This window comes from Anser cygnoides, chromosome 1, assembly GCF_040182565.1.
Source record: "Anser cygnoides isolate HZ-2024a breed goose chromosome 1, Taihu_goose_T2T_genome, whole genome shotgun sequence".
Lineage (NCBI taxonomy): Eukaryota > Metazoa > Chordata > Aves > Anseriformes > Anatidae > Anser > Anser cygnoides.
In genome coordinates, this window is record NC_089873.1 from 207,957,286 (window position 1) to 207,976,895 (window position 19,610).

Here is a 19,610-nt window from a genome sequence, read left to right on the forward strand (position 1 = left end):
TACATGGGCAAAGTGCTGCACATGTCCTGCTGGTTAAGGTCTGGGTCCTGCCTCTTAACCCGAATCCAGCTGCAATTTCCTCCCTTGTGGCAGGATGGGGACAGGGATGAAGGAAATGCAGGTAGAAAAAACAACACAGTTTGCTTCTTATGGTTTTTTTTAGGATGAATGGGATTGGGATAGCTGCAGGGACTGGGATAGCTCAAGTATGGAAACAGGATTGGGAGCAGCAGCAGACTTCTAAACTCTTAGGGGAAGAAAAGGAAAAAAAAAAGAAAAAAGGTAGAAAAAAGAAGGAAAAAGACAACAGATTTTTTTCTTGCCTTTTTTTTTTTTTTTTAACGTAGACATCAACTAGTTAGCAGTTGTTAATTAAGAAATGATCCCAGCGAAAGCTGCTGCTGCCACTCTAATAAATCATTCATTAACAGTCCATTTCAGTGGGATTGTTGTTTCCAAGCACTGTATTTAGCTGTTGGAAGCAACCTCCATACACTCAAGCGGGGGAAGCAGTTAGGGCTCGGCCATTACCTGATGCTTAATGATGCTCTGAGCTGGGAAGCGATGGTTGTGCTCTTTGTATTTTGCGCAGATCTGGATGGTTTAACGGGAGTGTGAGGGGATTTGTGGGGTTTCTATGGTGATCAGTGCCAGATAAGACCACAGATGGATGATGGGTGTGTGCTGCAAGTACAGAGACACAAACCTTGTGTGTCCCACAGCCAAAGACTGCGATATCGCCAGACTGTAAATTCGGGGGAAAACACTTGTGCAGCTCTCCCCGACTAACAGCCCTTGAAATGCAAACAGCTGAATGCTTCTCACTGCACAATGAGGCAGAACTGCAATTCCTTTCTTGCCACACTAATGTTGTAGGCTAGGGTTTTAAAAATGGCAGCACGACGCTTTGATGCCAAGTTTTGGGGGCCTTCCTCCCGTTCCCACCGCTTCTTGTAGTTTTGTCCTTAGAGGCTTGATGCAGAGATGCTGGATTACGGCTCTCAGCCTGGAGGATAGAGGCACCCTCTCTGCTCTCATTGCAGGGAGAGGGTGCATCATTTCCTGCCCTAACAGCGGTGATGGCACCCTAAATTCCAGTCCCTAATTTCCTCGTGCATTAATCACGCTTCAAATTTGAATTCCCACTTTGGAATAGGGAAATTTATTCCACGGGTGCAAGGTCTCCACCTCCTGAAAGCGGTGTATATGAAATACATTTAAGAATTTCATAGAGAGCAGATTGTGTTAGGACAAATGTATATGGAGAGCCCACCTGCGGTCTGTAAATAATTCAAATGTTAATCGTTGTGCTTGGCACTTCAGTGATGGCTTTTACTTCAATAACACCTCGAGCCCTCAAGCAATTATCAGGATCCCGCTGTGCAGCGTGATACACTCGCTTAGAAAGGGCAATCCATAGCCCAGAGAGTTTGCTGTCTTGTTGCAGAATCCACCTTTCAGAAAAAAAGTGTCATTAAATTAAAAAAAAAAAAAAAAAAAAAAAAAAACACGGGATTTTTCTACCCCTGTTCAAATCATTTAACCATGAGCTGCTTCTTATGATTAAAAAGTTGTGAAGTTGTGTTTGGTATGTTGACGGACTGACAGAGAAGTGCTCTATAAGAAAACTTCCCAAAATGCCCATATTTAAAAAGTGCCTTGGTAAACAAGGATGCTGCCCTTTTCTGATGCTCCAGCCCGCAGCATGTCTGGGAGCGAGGAGGATCAGTTCAGGCCACGCGGTGTTAAACATCCATGAGCATCACCCTGGCCGCCGTGCTGGTTTTAGGGATTTCTTTTTGTCTTTACCCATCAGTGTGACTGTGCCTTGTGAAAATGTAGTGCCTTACATTGCAAGAGGAAAGAAAGTAGGGGCATAAGGTGGAGACATCAGACAAATTAAATTTGGTGCTCATTCTGCTGTGAACTTCACGGTTGTCGATGTCCTTTTAGTTGTATTGCACCTTGATTTCCTCGCTGATTTGTAAAATCAGTGTGCAGGCTTCAGGAGATGCTGCGCAAGTCCAGTTATCCGGAAAAAAAAAAGAAAAAAAAGAAAAATAAAAAACCAACCACTGATCAGATACTCTGAGGACAAGTTCTTAGAGATCCTTCATTGACAAAGCTTTTTATCCTCCTCCAGTCAAGTCTAACTTTAAGGTGAAAGAGTCACCACCGGCCTTCCCCGTGTTCTCTTTGTTTGCACACCAGCCTTTCAGGGGACTCGCGGCACCTTGAAAAAATGCAGCCGGAATTTTTCCCCCTTTGTCCCGTGTGTGGCTCGGGAGCTCTCCTCCGCTAAGGCGCCTTTATTCCAGGAGGCCAGATTTCCTGGGCTGTATTCTGGGATTACTAAATAAAACATGCGGGTCTCTGCAGAGCCTTTTACAGGCTTCTCCAGCCTCGTGAAACACACACACCCGCACTCCCTCTTGTTAGCACTACTGATAATACCGTATAAAACCTTTGTTGCCCACATTTATAAATCAGCTATCACCGAGTTCTCCAATCAACCTTACTCCGCGATGCTACAGCCTTGGCTCTGCAGCAGTGAATTATTTATATCTTGTTGTGGGGTGTGTGCTTTTTTTCATGCTGGACTGCACCGTGGTGTTCTCTTAACTCACGAGTGGTTTGCCACTTAAAAAAAAAAAAAAAAAAAAAAAAAAAAAAAGGACTTAAAAGCACAGCACTGTTACAAAGAGAGGATCAAAGTCTTATCCCGGCATCCTGGTTTGTTTGCCCCTTTAAAAACACTTGAAAACAGAGACAGTATGCTGGCTGTGATTTGATCCTACCTACTCCGGGGCTTTGTGTACATTTCTTGTTCACATATCATATTTCGACGATGCCAGCCCAGTGTTTTATTTATAAAGCTATTCAACCACCTTCCTTTAAAGCGTGGATTTTAATAGGTGCCAGCTTCAGATGAGCTGAGCCCAGGCATCCTGGTGATGCCAACAGGTGCAGAAACAAATATGTAAGTACATCTTGGTTTTAAATACATATTAAATTATATCATATTTGAGTTCTGTCTGAACACCCATAGATGTTTTGTCATTGACTTCAGAAGGACCAGGTTAAGGGCTTTGGGACCGACATCTTCTCCCCTATCTGTGCATTCAAGACGTGGGAGGTTTGGCGCAGATACCTTTCTTTTCCTAATGGCACACAGTCTTTTTCAAACCATATGTTGCTGATTTCTCTGAGACAGAAGAATTAATTTATATTCCACTCTAGGAGTATTTATTGCACTTCCCAAATTACCTCAGAATCTGTAGATCACTGCTTGTATTTATATATATATGTATACCTACATATTCTGTTGAGAATATCTCGCTGGTAAAAAGTTGCAGCATGGTGGGGACAGCCTGCTTCCACCTGTGCACTTGACGAGGAGTCAGGCACCCACAAGCACCCAGATGCCTGCCAGAGCTGCTAGCCATGGCTTTTTCTCTCTTTCTGCGGATTCCAGATCAAAAGGATCTTTCAATTCTGTTTAGCTTTCAAATGGAAATCTGCTCCGTCAACATCAAAACCAGGCTTTAAATGGGCGTTTGTCATTCAGCCTTGGCTGTAGAGTCAGGACTGCAATACCACCAAAGAGAAAAACTGGTGACAAGCCAGAAATCATCGCCTTGGCACTGGGTATTCAACAGCTCGGTCCTCACCCATCAGCCTGTCCTACAGATGAAGCTAGGCAGGTGAGGAGAACTACCAGGGTCATTTTTCCCCCTCCACCCCAGAGAGCCTGTGTGGCATCTCGGTGAGCTCTTCGGGAAGACAAACTGCAGCCTCAGGCCTCAGAAGAAAACTTCTTGAAGAAAAAATAAATAAAAAAATTGAAGAAAAATAAATAAAAGCAGTGTCATGAACCCCACGGGGGAAAAAAATATACTTCTGTCAGCCTTCGCTATATGATATAACTGCCATCCTGCAGTGCACTTTGTTGGCATGCCAGATCACATCTTATAGGAGACGGAGCTTTATGTTAAATCATGTGCTGGGAGGGAAGCGGATCAGGGCACTGAAGACAGTCGTAGGCGTTATTGGATTTACTTTATTGCCTATTGTATAGATTGGAAGCAACTTAGAAGCTCATAAGTCCTCAAACAGAGGAAATTTTGCCACCCACAGGTTGAAAATTTTGGTGGCAAGCTTGCTTTCATTCCATGAACAACTGGCTAAAAAGCCTGTTGTCTTCGTTGCCAAAGAGCAGCAACCAGGGACCTCGAATCTCCTTTTAAAAGGCATGAAATTCACTCTACAATCATGAGAATACAGATTGCCTCCCTTTCTTTACCTTCTGATTCTGAGCTTGCCAAGCATGCATTTCCTGGTTTTCTCTTGTAAACCAACAACAAAGCCCTACAAAATGAGGCTACTGAGGCCAAGGTTTGCAGAAATCATTGCCTAGATCAAGATTTTAAGCACAAATGTGGGGTGTAGAGCACTGTCTTTTTTTCAGGGACTGGTATCTGGCCTGAAGGAGGGGGATTAACAGAGATATGTAGGATAGCTGCATTAGAAGTCAGATATGTCTGTTCTGTGTTACAGCTGGCAGCCATTGACATGATGCTAGTTATAAGGTACTCCACAAAAAAAGAGAAATTAACACTTTTAATGTTGGAACATTAGGAAACTGATGGGCTAAAGCTTGCTTGCCTGCTCTAAACACATGTACTAGATAGAAAGTACCCAATAGGCTTAAAAAGCCCAAATTCCTTAGTAGGAAAAACCATGTGTGTGTGTGCACACACGCAAGCACACACTTTTTTTTTTAAATTCTCTGACTGGTGGAGGTGCGTATTGATTTACATCAGGCAGTGGCCAAGGTTACACACGCCAAGCTCTCCTCAACGTCCAACCTTCTGAACTGCGATTGCTCTTTTCCACAGCATTTGATGTTTGGCATTATGTTTCTCAGCGTTACATCTAGTAAAACCAAACTGATCGGGATCATTTTGTTGTTCTTACACACCGGGGTCCAATCCTGCTTCCTACGAGGTGAAAGCTGCTGATGCCACGATGTTCAGAGCAGGACCCCACTGTGCTTCTGCCGTGCAGCTCAAGCTGCCGGGGCATCTCGCCTTATTTACGTTTGCAGCTACAGATAGGAAATTGTACCTTGCCATATACACGAAAACCTTTGTGCTCCTGCTAGTTTTGAAGCTCACTGGTTGGATCATGTTCTATTATCATGAAAAGTTAAGTCTCCCACATGAGCTGTTTACTCCATGCTTGACAGTTTGCTGCTCAGGCAGCACAGGTAGCCCTACACAGACAGGATCGTGAAGCCTTGGGGAGAAGACAACACCATTTCCAAACCCAAACCCAAACCACTGGATTTTTGCTTCTCCTGATCAGGTAACTGGCTTTTATATTCCAAATTTAAATTTTTTTACAGTAAAACTCCCTGGTCAACCACCCTCCACAGATGCTGAGAGAGAGGATTCACCTAAATTCCTATAGTTTTCAGGAACTTTTCCATCCATTTTTAATTGCTTCTTTGCTTTGCCCGGGGAAGAACACTGCTTTTCCTGTGCTTTCAAGGTGAAATGTATTGATTACTTCCATGTGATTCCCAACCCAGGCTGCAATGCACCAGCTAAACCCAAGTGTTTGGTAACGACGAGCTGTGCATTAAGCCGGAACATAAAAACAAAACAACAAAAACCCCGCCAGAAACTCCACTCCGCAACAGTGAGTCTTCAAGGCTCATGCTGCTTTTGTCATTTAATTTGCTGCAGGATAATTAGAAACTCCTACAACGATTTTCACTTTGCAGAGAGGGAGATGGAGATCCTTCCGTTCACTCTCCCTCCCATGCACAAGGGAGGGCACTGGGGTTCCTCTCCCGGAGCTGTTTTCTTGCCAGCATGGGGTGCAAGGGCCTGCAATTGACCATAGCACATCCAGAGAGCTCTTTTACCCATGGAAACAGCGTTGTTTATGCCTTTTATTTTCTGCATGAAATAAGCTTATTAGTTTTGTAGTACCTTAGAGTAATATGTTAAACAGATTGGAAGGGGTTGGAGAATGGAGAAAGGAAAGGTGTCATTGTTTGGGGTCATGTATGGCTTTGTACCCATGACAGTGAGGACCCATGGACTTCCAGAGGGCCTGAATTCAGCCCTTTCATTTTTCTGTGTGCTCACAGCATATCTCCTGAATGACAACAAATGTATTTGCCCACATCACTGTATGCTACAAGGATTGTTCTTCTTCCCTCGGGATTTTGGTTCTTGGTTCTGGTTACTGTCGGGTTTAATTTCCAACAGATTCATATTTCTGACTTACAGAGAAGGACATACGTACACCTGATCACCTGGAAATGAATACAGTCATGCACCTGAGCAATGCCACCAACTTCTGCAGCTCTGCATGTGGAAATAACTCTTTGCATTAAGTGTAGGGTTTTTTTAGTGCTTTTGTTGGACACAAGCAAGCGATCTCTAAACACAAAACTGTGCATGCACTATAAGGAGCTACCCTTGCTCTTAGCTTGTGGTTATTTTAACCCAATTGATGAGATTTCTTTCCAGTCCTATTTAATATATTACATCAAATAGCATATTCCCTCCTGTTTGCGTAATGAACTGGTTAACATTATTATTGCTGAAGTCCTTATATTGTCCAAGTCTTGCAGCTCTCTTCTCTGGTACTATTATACACGTTATACTGGACTTTATTTGCCCCTATGCACCCCCATTTTATGCTAGTGCTTACACTGCAGCGTAGAAATCACAAAATCCAACCTCTCGGCCACTGTACACCTTGCATTTTGTGTTACTGTGAGCTAATCCTTTCTATTGACTCACAATTTCTCTACAGATGCAAGACAAAAATTAGTTCCCTAAGTAGCAACACTAATTTTAAGAAGAAAAAAAAATATCTTTAAATCCCCAAAGATGAGTGGAGAAGCTGATTGCATTTTTTGTGGTAGATAAACCTGCATTTTCCTCTAGCTCCCAGTAAGTATCAAATATACTGCACTTACAAAGCGGAATAATCTGCGTGCATGTGTTGGAGTTAAGGCAATATATAAAGTGTTACATTGTTTTTAAGTCTATGCCAGTAATGGATTAAACCCAGCTTTTATACTTAAATCTGAGAATTAGATTTCTCCATAAAACTTGGCACAGGCATCACACAATTTCTCAAAGCCATGTTTTACTCTAATCGTGGCATTTCAAAATGCTGGCTCTGGTCAGATGAAGATAAAAGATTCCGGGACCCTGGGCTCCTCACAGACAAACTTGGTGAAGAAAACTCCACGACATTAGATACCGAGAAAGGACCTCTTGTTTCAAATACTTCTTTGAAAGCAACTTTCTGCATGCTGGAGAGAGAGGCTCTTCCAGGTTTCTTGACATAAAAGGGGCAGCCTGTGTATTTGATGAGAATTTGGTAGCTGGGAGAGCTAAATACCCTTGCTGTCTTTAGCATTGGGTTCATGTCGTGGGTCTACAGAGTTGCTCTGAAGGCTGTTTAACTGCAAGGTCTGCACAGAAGAGCATTTGGAGTAGAGCATACAAAGACTTTTGGTGGGTAGGTAAGTTAATGGAAGGATTCAGTAGGAAATGGGCAGGACGCTGCATTTTCTCATCATCACTGATATGCTGGAAATTGGGCAGCCCTCTTGGGCATGCTATGAAAAGATATTAATTCTTTAAAAACCTGAAAAAAGGTGCCAAACTGCCCAAGGCCCAAGGAAAGACCAGGAGGAGCCAGAAAGAAAGGTGGCCCCTTGCAGCAATGTGCCTTGAGCTATCCCAGGCACACAGAGAAGGAAGAAATTCATGATCCTAGGCACGTACCTGGGGGATGCAACCACAGTCCCTAGCAGAACTACCCATCCTTTTTAAGTTAAGAGCAGTAAAAATGAGAATAAACCATGGTAAGACCCAGCAAGTAACGTGGCAGGTGTGGAAAGGAGGTGCAGAGGTGTGGGTAGGCACCTGTGACCCATGCAGGGCTTAAGGTTTTCTCTGGGGTGGCCGTGCCTGGCTGTCCTAGTTGGGCACAAGGAGGCAGGATATGGGACAGTAGGTTCCCCTCAGTAGGTTCCAGGATACACACATCCCTCCCTGGAAGGGAGGCCAACTGCAGTGGGGTGACAGCTGGAAAACAGAAGCTCTGGCTCCTGCGCCCCTTTCCCCCAGAACAGGAGCTGCAAGCTGTCCACATCTCTGGCAAGTCTGTGTAATGTGGGCACCCACCCAACCATCCGAACAACAGCCTTTAACACCCCGCTCTGTCTCACCTGCTTTGCCTATGCATCATTCTTTATTTTTATAGCTAGAATTTATAGTTTCAGCCTGCAGCACCCACAAAAGCACACAAACAGATAAGGAGGAATCACATTTAACTGCGGCAGTACTAACTTGGGTAAGTGGAGATGATGACTGCCTTTCTTCCCCCTGGCTCTGCATTCCCTGCAAACCAAGGGCAGCTCTGGCAAAAGACAAAGTCAGATGGACCACCACAACCAGCGGCATCTCACTCAAAAAACAGACTCAACCAGCAGCACAAGGGACGTGGTGGAGTGACAAACCCATCGTGCTGCCAGTTACAGCACAACCTGATGACATAGTGATGGAAAATATACTTTTTCTTTGATCTGCTTTGGTAACAGTGAATTTCTCTTAATAACAACGTGAGAGAAAATACTCCAGTGGAAGTGGTGTAGAGCAATTGACTGTGCCCACATCATTCTGTCTCAGCTGCTAATAAGATTTGGCGAGAGGATTTGATTGCTCTAAGTATCATTTAAAGCAGCAATATCGCTCCAGCACTTATTGAGGAGTGGGGAGCACGGTGCAGCCCCAGCAAGAGAAGTAAGCACAAAGCAATGCAAAAAATAAACCTTTACCGGGGCCACCATGACTCTTGTGTACCACGCATACTTCCTAAAAAACAAAACATGGGCTTCTTTCATTGTCTTTGTCCTCCCCAGTCCATAATACTGCTGCCTTGGCACCTAATGCAGAAAATCTCACCCCTAAGTTTTTGCACCTCCCGTTGCAGCATCTCTAAACCTCTTCATCTGCAGCTCTTCTGGGGATTTCTGCTTGCTGCTCTGCTGTGAGATGGGATCCTCAGGAATATTCTGGCCTTAGAGAGTATTTTCACTATTTGACCTGCCTAATCAGAACCAGTTCTCGAACTCCATTTTTATTAACTTGGAGAGAAAAAAAGAAAAAAAAAGAGAGAGAGAGAGAAAGAAAGAAAAGTTTCAGACAAAGCTGATGGTAAACAGATGCTACTCAGCTAATAGCACTTGGCTCTCTAGGTACTCAAACACAGGGATGGGTCCGAAAAGAACAAAACCTTCCCAGTATTGGTTTTAATGAGCAGGCTTTCTTGCATTTGATCATCTGTTTTCTCGGAGGAAAATGTTAAGAACGTTTGCGATTAGCCAGAGGCCATTCCATACCCAATATAACACAGGCATGGGGGGGCGAAGCGCTGATGCTCCATGTCAGACAGCCCCGTCCCTCCTCCCTCCGTCCTCACTGCTGCTGCAGCTGCAGCCAGCCACGGGATGTACAACCTGGAATCATAAGGTCCAAATAATTGAGAAACAATAGCTTCTGTAGCTAAGCAAACCGAGGCAGCTTGCAGAGGCTGTCAATCTCCACGCTTACAAGCCCCAGTCTATTTTCACCCCCGTAGGCTGCCAGGTTAATTAAATGGGACTCCTTGTGGTGTCAGGAAGCAAGTCAAGCAGCAAGTGTTTGTAGAATCAGGCCTTAAAGCAAACAGCGTATGAGAAAAGGAAGATATTTCCCCTACACACGTGTTTTCACATTTTCTTGCCAGACGTGCCGTGCCTCGGCTGCTGCAGGGACGGTGCCTGCCTGGGCAGTGTCCTAGCGCTGGGATGCTGCCCAAGGTATTTTGCCATTACTAAACCTGACTTTCCCTTTAATGTAGGAGAAGCAGTATCCTCCCTTGTGCCTGAAAAATGCATGATTACCACAATTAGGACAGCAGTATGACACCTGACTGCTTTATATTTCCCATTAAGGCAAAAACGCTGCAGGGTTTTCCTAGATTTGAGATCAGGACAAGAAAAATGACCAGTTTCAGCAGTTCCTATTTCCTTCTATCTCCTCGGCTTTGTTCTTGTAGGAGCTCACAGTGCTAACAGTTTTCTATTTTGCGTCACCCATTGATGATACTCCCCCCAAATTAATCCTCCCTGGAGTATTTTTCACACCGAGCTCCTGCAGTTAGGAAAAGGGAACAAATGCAAGGTTATTTAGGACACCGTTCAACTCACATTGCTCGTTTTGTATCTTAAACCTGCAAAGCTATATAAAAAGGCAGCGGCTCACCTGTTGCCCCACCAAAATTGCCCAGTAAACTCAGAACTGCGATAGGGAAAAGGCACAGCTGGATTTTCGGACCCGAGGTTAAGCTGTAGAAGTGTCTGCTGAGGTGGGAGGTAAATCTGCTGGCTGAACTGAGCGGATCGGGTGAGAATGAGTCTAATCCACTTCTGTTCATCTTTAATACAAAGTAATTCTGGTGGAATTGCTCTTGCCTGGACAGGCACCTTTGCACTGCCGAGCTGAACAGGACTTAATAAATCGTGATCCCTACAGCATCCTTTAATGGTCACTTGTCCATAAACTACACAAGTTCCGAGGGCATGTCTTAAAGGGTCATTTGACTTTTACTGCATTTAAGGGGATTCCCTGTACCTTCCCATTTTCTCCATCTCTGACCTCTCCAGAATAACCTCTTTCCTGTACACCTTGTATTTAGATTATTTCTCTGTTTATCAATGTCCACTGTTCTTATTTATCACGCAGAGCCCCTTCGTACTACTGAGCAGACAGTAAACAAAATTCATCCTTTCTCCTCATACAGAAAAATAAAGAATTTAATGGAAATTGATGGCTCCTCTACAGGTTTCTGAATAGTCTTACTGAATATAGAACAAAAAAAGATCTAATTCTCTGTCATGTTTTATGTGAGTTCAGAGTTATTCCTGCGAAACGCTTTGGCATAATTCCTGTTCACCCATTTTACACTTTCCATAAGAGTTGCAATACTGTATATGCTCAAGAAAGAAAACACTGCCTGCTTTTAACGCTTCATTCTTTTCAAAATAAGTATAAAGGCTCAGCAAAAACAGCCATCAGACCCCAAGTATCAATGACCATTCTTTATGCTAATCTTTCCATTTCCTGCTATTACCAGTTCTAGGGTCAGCAGTTAAAAAATAAATAAAAAAATCCCGACCTATTGTACAATCATCTGTCATTTTATTTTCTCTCCCAAGTCTCTTAAAGAGTGTCTGCAATGAATTACCTCCGTGTCTGAAATGAATTACTACTCCATCCCACACAAACACACCATCATTACCTGCCCCAAGCAAGGTCTGGAACTATATTGCTCTTGTATGTTAAACAATAGTCAGGCAATGGTGAAATGCAATTGATTATGTGAAACGTTTGAAAGCTTTAGTAAATCAGCTTCTCTGAAGTCATCCGGGCTTTAGGTGTAGCTGGTTTTGGTTTAAGAGGTCATTGCACTTTCTTTTTCTTTCTTTCTTTCTTTCTTTCTTTCTTTCTTTCTTTCTTTCTTTCTTTCTTTCTTTCTTTTTCTTTCTTTTTTTCTTTCTTTCTTTCTTTCTTTCTCTTTCTTTCTTTCTTTCTTTCTTTCTTTCTTTCTTTCTTTCTTTCTTTCTTTCTTTCTTTTTTCTTTCTCTCTCTCTCTTTCTCTCTCTCTCTCTTTTCTCTCTCTCTTTCTCTCTTTCTTTCCTACTTTCCCCTTCCTTCCTTCCTTCCTTCCTCTTGCAATAATTCTGACAATGCCACTGCACAAAGGAAATTGGCCACATCTTTGAAATCATCTTCAAATTTCCTTCCTTCTCCATCCTTCATCAGTGCCAAAGACACCGTCTGGTCCCCAAGTCCGGACTCATTCTGCAAGCAGGAATAAAATCTTTCAGTGCTCATTGTCTTGAAGCCAAATGGGCATGTTGCTCCCATCACTTTTCCTGGAGAGCGTTGCTTCATTCTTCAGATGCTTAGAAACATTCATCTCATTTTCAGCTTAAAACGATTCCTACCTTTTTATACTAATTTACTCCACTGCCAAGATTTTCTTTTAGATCACTTGTTTTTCTCTCTTGCCAGTGTTTACCTGCTTGAAATATTGCATATTCCCCCTCACCCTTAATTTTCCTAACTTAAAAAAAAAGAAAAGAAAAAAAGCTTAATAAGTATTGTAGGGTTTTTTTGGTTGGTTGGTTTTGTTGTTGTCATTGTTTCTTTCTTCTATTTTCTTTTATTTGTTGCTTTTGGCACAGGAGTGCCCTATTGTCATTTAGCTTGATTTGGCTAGGAGCAAATTTATCTTAATCCAAATGAGCTGCCCCTCGTGGCACATCATTCAAGTATGATGAAGCTGTGGTAGCATTGTGCTCCCCAGCCAAGGGCAGTGAGCTGGCTGGGCTGGTTCTGCCATTAAACCAACTTTCCTGTAACAACAGGCAGCCCGGTGAGGGTTAAAACAAGGAGCCAGGGAAGAAGCCAGCCTGGGACATCCCTTCAGTTTCCAGCAGGCAGCTGACTAAACAAAGGCAGGTTGGGGTTTACATCCCATTTCAAACCAACCTGCCATCCAAGCAGATTCCCACCACTATTACCCAGTCATAAACAACATTCAGATGTTTCCATTTGCTCACTGAAAACCGTGTGTCGCGACGCACCGTGATCCCACGGGGATGGTGTCTGCACCCTTCACAGTGGGAGCAGGTTTATTGTGGGATTTCTCTCCATGCACGGTGCCCGGGCGCCCTTCTTTCCCACTGATTTGACCCTAGACCTGGACATACTGGAAAGATTCCAAGTTTCCATGATTTATTTCCCCTGCTCAGGTTTTGCTTCTATTTGGAGTTACGCAAGGAGTTAGTCTGAGGAGCAACTATGCTGGAACATCACTTAAATAAGAATAATCTCTCCTAGAGCTGCTGAACAAGGCACATAAATCATGCCTAGAAGATGCAAAGGCTGAACTGTGTTGGTGTCGTTTCCACTCTGGTGGTGGAAGGGGTGCACGGAAATGAAAGAGGAATGAGTAGGGGGTGTGCAAAGTCGGGCTGCAGCCATTCCCCCTGGTTTGTGCTGCGGCACCTCCCCGGACACCACAGAGGAGAAATTCGGGGGAGCTGCCGCATTGTAGCCGTGTAATGGAGGTCAGGATCCAGAGCAGCAGCTCTCTGTCCGTTATTGGGAAATAGCAGATACACACAAAGGAATAATCAGGCAGTGCTTTGCCCTGCGGATCTCTTACTGGTTTCAGTGTGCGTTCAGATCAAAGGGCAAAGCCTGCTTTTGAGTGTTGTGCTGGTCAATGCTCCGGGCTGGGGATTTGGGTCAGAGATGTCCATGGCAGGTTTCAAAAGGCTGGGTGATGACCACTGGATGTGTGGGGAAATGTATTTGCAGTGTGGCTCTCCTACCTATTCAGCAATGTTTCCGTGTGCTCATTGCATACAACTGCAGCTCAAAAAATACCTTGCAGGGAGTTTTGTGTGTGTCACCGGCTGTTATTTTTATCAGCCGCAAAGCAAATAGGTGGAGAGCCTGCTTCAAAGAGAGATCCTGAATTTTCTGAAAGCTTCAGAATCGTTCATGGGCTTTAACCTCAGTCCTCTTATTTAAGGAAAGGAAGCCAACCCCATCTCCGTGTCTCTGCAGCACACTGTACAGTGAGGTGAGGGGACTTGATGAAGGTTTTGCGTGGAAAATGAGAAAATTCACCGTGTTTGGGGCATCGCTCAGACGACAAATAGAAAGGAGCCCGGGAACAACCTAAATCAGCAACACATCCAGCATCCAGCCACTGATTCGTTTTACGCAACGGAGGCAACAGCACCAGCAGCGTTTAAAACACAAAATGCTCGAATTAAAACCAAAAAGCTCTGCGCTGAGTGTATCTGCTTTGCTGTGTGCATAAAAGAGTTGAGAGCTGGTGGAGGAGAGGGCTAGGCTGGTCACGCACAGTATGAATGTCCGGATCTTTTTAATCATTAGCCAAAAACAATAATTATGCCTTAAGAACAAAAGCCTGAAACAAGGACTGAACAGCACAGGGGTTGTGCAGGGTTATCATGTGAAGTATCTTCACCAGTGTATTTCTAAGCCGGGGGAAAGCCTTTTATACGGCTGTGGCTGAGCCCTCACTTTATAACTGAACTTTAGATTTCATCAGTGATTTATCAGTGATAAATCGAGTGTCTCTCAAAGAGTTCTGTTAAACCACTAAGCACCAGGAATTGCATCAGATCAGCAAACACGAACAAGAAGCAGAGTCTGTCCACAGAGCGCTGAATTACTTGGCAAGGGCTCCGTAGCTGGGGGGGATTCCAGCAGCAGCAGAGCAGCGATGCTCCCTGCTTCCAGTTCGCATGCCCCGTGCGATGCTGAGCTCCTTCCTCCTTCTGAACAGCCCCCGACACTGCTTCAGTGCCCTTCACAAAACCTGCCTTCAATATTTATTATTTGTGAGAGAAGAAAAAAAAAAAAAACAAACCACGGCTCTTTGCAAAATAGCCATTGGGGAGTGGGGATTTTTATGGCTGAGTGCAGATTTTTTTAATGCTCTTTTTCATCCCCATTTATTGTCACCTCTTCACGCTGCTCCAGAGTCTGTCTCTTTGTCTCTCTGTTTACTTTAGGTATATTAATCTTGCATCGAATAAACGTGCATTCACCCAGGGGCTAGTCACCAACCAGTTGCCTTGGCTGAAGTTTACAGTCATCTGGCCCCTACCCAAAATACCCATCCCGGCCCCTTTGCAGCATCGTGTGGCCAGCATTCAGACCCTCTGCTGGGCTCTTAATGCTGCTGGTCATGGCTCTTAGCAGCTCTCATCTCAATAATGCAGCAGAGCGGCGAGTCAAGAGGCTGCCGACACGGTCTGTGCCCATCATGAGGTTTTTGGAGGATGTGGGCACAGTCAAATCTCACTGAACTGCCACAGTGCAGCTGGGGCACAGTTATCTGAGCTCACTCCAGTGAAACAGAGGAATTTAAGAATACAGAGGAATTTCTGGACACGGTCTTGGGCAACCTGCTCTAGGTGGCCCTGCTAGAGCAGGGGGTTAGACCTCCAGAGGCCCCTGCCAGCCTCAACCAGTCAGCGATCCTGGGATTATGGGATTCTGTGAATTCAGCATAAACCTTAAGTTTATGCTTAAGTTTCTTTAGCATAAACCTTCAGTTATGCTTGAGGTGCAGAAGAACATTTTCTGTCTCACAATTAGGAGCAAGCCTCAGTGACACTCAGGAGCAGATTTACACGAGCGCATTTTTGTCCCTGTCAGCATCAGCCAATGTGGCATGCACTTCTGCATCATAGGATATCGTCCCCTCCAGCCACCCAGGACCTGCGCCCACGCTTTTGGGCCACCACGGCTCAGCTGATGACACGCTATCAAGCCTCCAGAACTCATCTGCATTCGACTGTGTGTTCTGTCCTAGAGACAGTCCCGCAGTCTCTGTGGATTCGTTCCCCAAAGCAGCCATTTTTTTTTCATTATCAACAGCGTAAGTCATTAGGGCTGCTGTCCCTCAAGGGGACTCTTGTCCTCATTCCCCCGTGCAAACTTCTGAGGGACACTGAGAAGGGGAACAGGACGGATAAGGAAGTCCTTGAGAAGGACAAAGGATGTGTTGCACTCAAGACAAAAAGGCATGGACCAAGCATTTGGAATGGGATGTCCAGGGAAGTGGTGGAGGTATTTAAGAGACGTGTAAACATGGCATTAAAGGACATGGTTCAGTGATGGGACATGGTAAGTCAGCGTGATGGGTGGTCTTGATGATCTCGCAGGTCTTTTCCAACCTAGATGATTCTGTCATTGTACACATAATTAACTTATTAAATAAGTTTACAAAAAACAGCAGTACCTCAGAGAAGGTGGTTGAGAAATGTCTTTCAAGCTCAGAAAATCGTTTTCTTAGTGAAGCAAATGGTTTTGCTTCTTTTGATGGCAGTTCTGAGGATATCGAGTTTGGGACAGCTTCACTAAATCTGCTCAGAGTACAGTAAGGTGATGGTACTTCCAATTGTTTAATACAACAGTATCCTCTGGATTGTCTGCTGTTTCTTCCTTAATCAATACAGGCCATTAGAAGCTCACTTTCCTGCTAATACGACTCTGAACACATCTTGTTGGGAGGTATTCTTTATGACATTAGAAGACACAGTGCATTGATTTCTCCTGAGACATACAGCCTAGGGTTTTTCTCATCCCACCACATAACACAATTTCCTTGCTACATTTCTAACTGCCGTGATCTAATATTCACAGACAATGAAACACCTAGATTACTAATTGATTTATTTATTTATTTTTAGAGAAATAAAAGTGAATACCTTTAAAATATTCATACAGGTGTATTAAAAAAATGGTATGATAATGTACAGCTATGATATACCTGTATATATAGCAAGTACAACCATTGCTAGACAATTATTCTTTAAAGAAAATGGCTTTTAAATGCTCTCCTGAAATCATCCAATGGAGGGACATTCTCTCGTTGACTATATATTGCGTACAGCAGGGCACGGTACTTTAAAACCTTCACTCTTCTGTAGCAAGTTGGACAGCATTTCTAGAGGATGAGTACAGATCTCAGGACTTGAACCATCGTTGCCAACAAGGCTCTGAGGTCTGAGCTAAGCTGGCAGGTTCTTAGCTCCTTTCTTTCTTCTGTGGGATTGAAAAACCATGCACAGAACACAGCTAAAATCAAGCATGCTGAATATCTCTTCTAAAAGAAAGAGGTGCTCACTGAATGACTGCTGCTGGAAATTTGAGCTGATGCTGGTCACAGAAAGGGAAGCTACTTACTCAGGCATTGAGGAAAGGATGGGGTGGCTGAACATCTTCTGCTTGTTTCTTTAGAAAAGAAGAGGAGATCTTGAGTGGTAGACCAATGAACCTTAATCAGTTTGCTAGAAAGGGAACTAGTGTTATACCAGTGTTACAAAAGATCACAAATAAGCCGTATGTACATGACGGAACAGATGCAAACATGCTTTTCCAGTCTGCTAGTCTTTTCCAATCTACATTGAACTTAACAAGAAAGTGGATAAAGAGACAGCTGATTATATTTAATGTGGAGTTCCAAAAAAAAACCCTCCTTAACAGAAGATAAAGGAGCTTTTCCTCCTTTTAAGGAAAAGGAGTGTGAATGGAATCTATTTAATATGCCCTTTATTGACTTAGAAAAGCAGTGAAGGGGGAAGTAACAACACTGGCAGATGGCACAAAAGTAGTGACAGTCAGGACTAGAGGAGGCTGAGGATGAAATCCAGAGCAATCTCCTACTGCAAGGCAAAAAGAAAATGAACTGTTGTGTGGGGAAGTGAGATGGGGCAATCACAGGTGAAAATACACAGGTTGGAGAGCCAAGCACATTGCTAGGTTCTGGAGGGCTTCAAGGGAAAATTGGTTGATCACTATGAATAGTTCAGGCAAATCCTTGATCAGTGCGTATCTGCACTTTGGAAGGTAAATGTGTGAACAGAATATGTAAAAATGGATTTTATGAACAATACCACAAATGCCTGATAGCAGACCTGGCAATGGTGACGGGCTCTTATTAGGAATACAGTGACTGGTTCGGTTCATGCCCACTCAGACCTTCAGAAATCAGATTTAGGTGCCAAAGTCATGACAATTTTTAAACAAATTAGAAACCAGAAATCAGAAAAAAAAAAAAATTAATCCTTTTATATTGAAAGAAATAGGAGGATTTCAGGGTGGAAGATGTCTCCTACAGCACATGTGTTAGGAAGAATGCATAGGCAATAGAGAGGAAAAAAAAAGAAAACAGCTTAAAGAAAAGGTGAATAAAAAGGTGTTTGATGGGAGTATATTACATTCCGAGTGCTACAGAGAAGGTAAATTGGCAGCCTTATTTACTCCCACTCATAAAATCAAAACAAGAACCATCCAGTGCAATTGAAGGGCAGTAAGTTTAGAAGTGATAAAAGGCTTACTTCTAAAGACAATTTAACCTGTGGAATTCACTGCGACACGGTATCATTGAGCTAAAACCTAATCAGAACAGAAAAAAGAACAGGTATTTATATGAATAGTATATATGGACAGTATTCTGGGCTGCCTGGGGCAGAGCAGGGCCAGCAGGCCGAGGGAGGTGATCCTTCCCCTCTGCTCAGCGCTGCTGAGGCCGCCCCTGCAGTGCTGGGCCCAGCGCTGGGCCCCCCAGCCCCAGCCAGAGCTGGGCACCCTGGGGAGAGCCCAGCGCAGGGCCCCCGAGGTGCCGACGGGCCTGGAGCACCTCTGCCGTGAGGAGAGGCTGCGAGAGCTGGGGCTGCTGGGCCTGGAGCAGAGGAGGCTCCGGGGGCTGCCAGCCATGGCCACCAGCACTGCCGGGAGGTGCCGAGAGGCCGGAGCCAGGCTCTGCTCAGGGGTGCCCGGGGCCAGGCCCAGAGGCCCCGGGCCCAGCCTGGAGCCCAGGAGGTGCCCTCTGCCCCTCAGGAAGCACTGCTGGGCTGGGCGGGTGCCGGAGCCCTGGCACAGGCTGCCCAGAGAGGGGCTGGGGGCTCCTCCTTGGGGATCTCCAGCAGCCGCCTGGACGTGGGGCTGGGCCCCCTGCTCGGGGTGGCCCTGCTGGAGCAGGGCTGGCACCACAGGGACCCGCAGCTGCCCCACACCACCAGCCACGCTGGGATCCTTCAGTTCTGTGAATATTGAATGTAATCAGAGTCAGGTTGCGCAGGAGTTAAAGACACAAATCCTGCAGGCTTTAAGAAAAAAAAAAAAAAAAAGGAAAAAAAATACCACCACAATTTTCTGCCAGAGGTTAGGATGAGCCTTCTTCTATAGGAAGGTTGTTCCATAATTGGTCATGAAAGGTTTCTTGCATTTTCCTGTGATGTACCAAAACATACAGTATTAGTCACTGTCAGAGAGAAAATACTGGATTATATGGACCATTGATCTGACCCAGCATGGCAATTTTTATGGTCCTGTGAGCAAAATCCAATGGATTTGCAAGGAGACCTTACAGAATAACAGCTTCGGTTTGAATTTTTCTTACTGTTACAGAGGCCATAGAAAAAGCAACTAAATTTCTGGCAATGACATATCTCTGCAGGCAGGCATAGTAGCAGTGCAGGTATCTAATGTTTTTATGCCATTTGCAAAGGATTATACAGTGGTAATCTTTCCCATTAATACTTTGACTTGTTCTATGTTGAAGATTCCATAATCTTCTTCCTCCCCTCATCCTAACAAAATAACAAAAAATAAATACTGGGTGCACAGACCAAAACTTAATAACTGAGATTAATTAACTAAGTACAGACCTACGTCCTATTAATCTCGCTTAACTTGTCAAATCAGCCTGTCCTCCCAGAAATGGAATTATATCCGCTGTGTTTTTCTTTCCTTTTCTTCCTCTGCTGTCTTGTTTTCCACCTGTTATTGATTCTCCCAGGGGAAAGCATGTCTCTGTCACTTCCGAGTCCCCCTCTCTCAGTGCCGTGCTGGGCAGTGGCCATCTGCAGTGTTAGTGGAGTGTGAGATGAGATACTTATCAATCCATTT

The 19,610-nt window shown here is 44.3% G+C and overlaps 1 protein-coding gene across 19 annotated transcripts in view; it reads left to right on the top strand.

Annotated features, from left to right (window-relative positions):
• TENM4 (teneurin transmembrane protein 4) overlaps positions 1-19,610 on the top strand; it is a 1,678,763-nt gene that overhangs the window by 1,372,136 nt on the left and 287,017 nt on the right. The window lies entirely within an intron of this gene.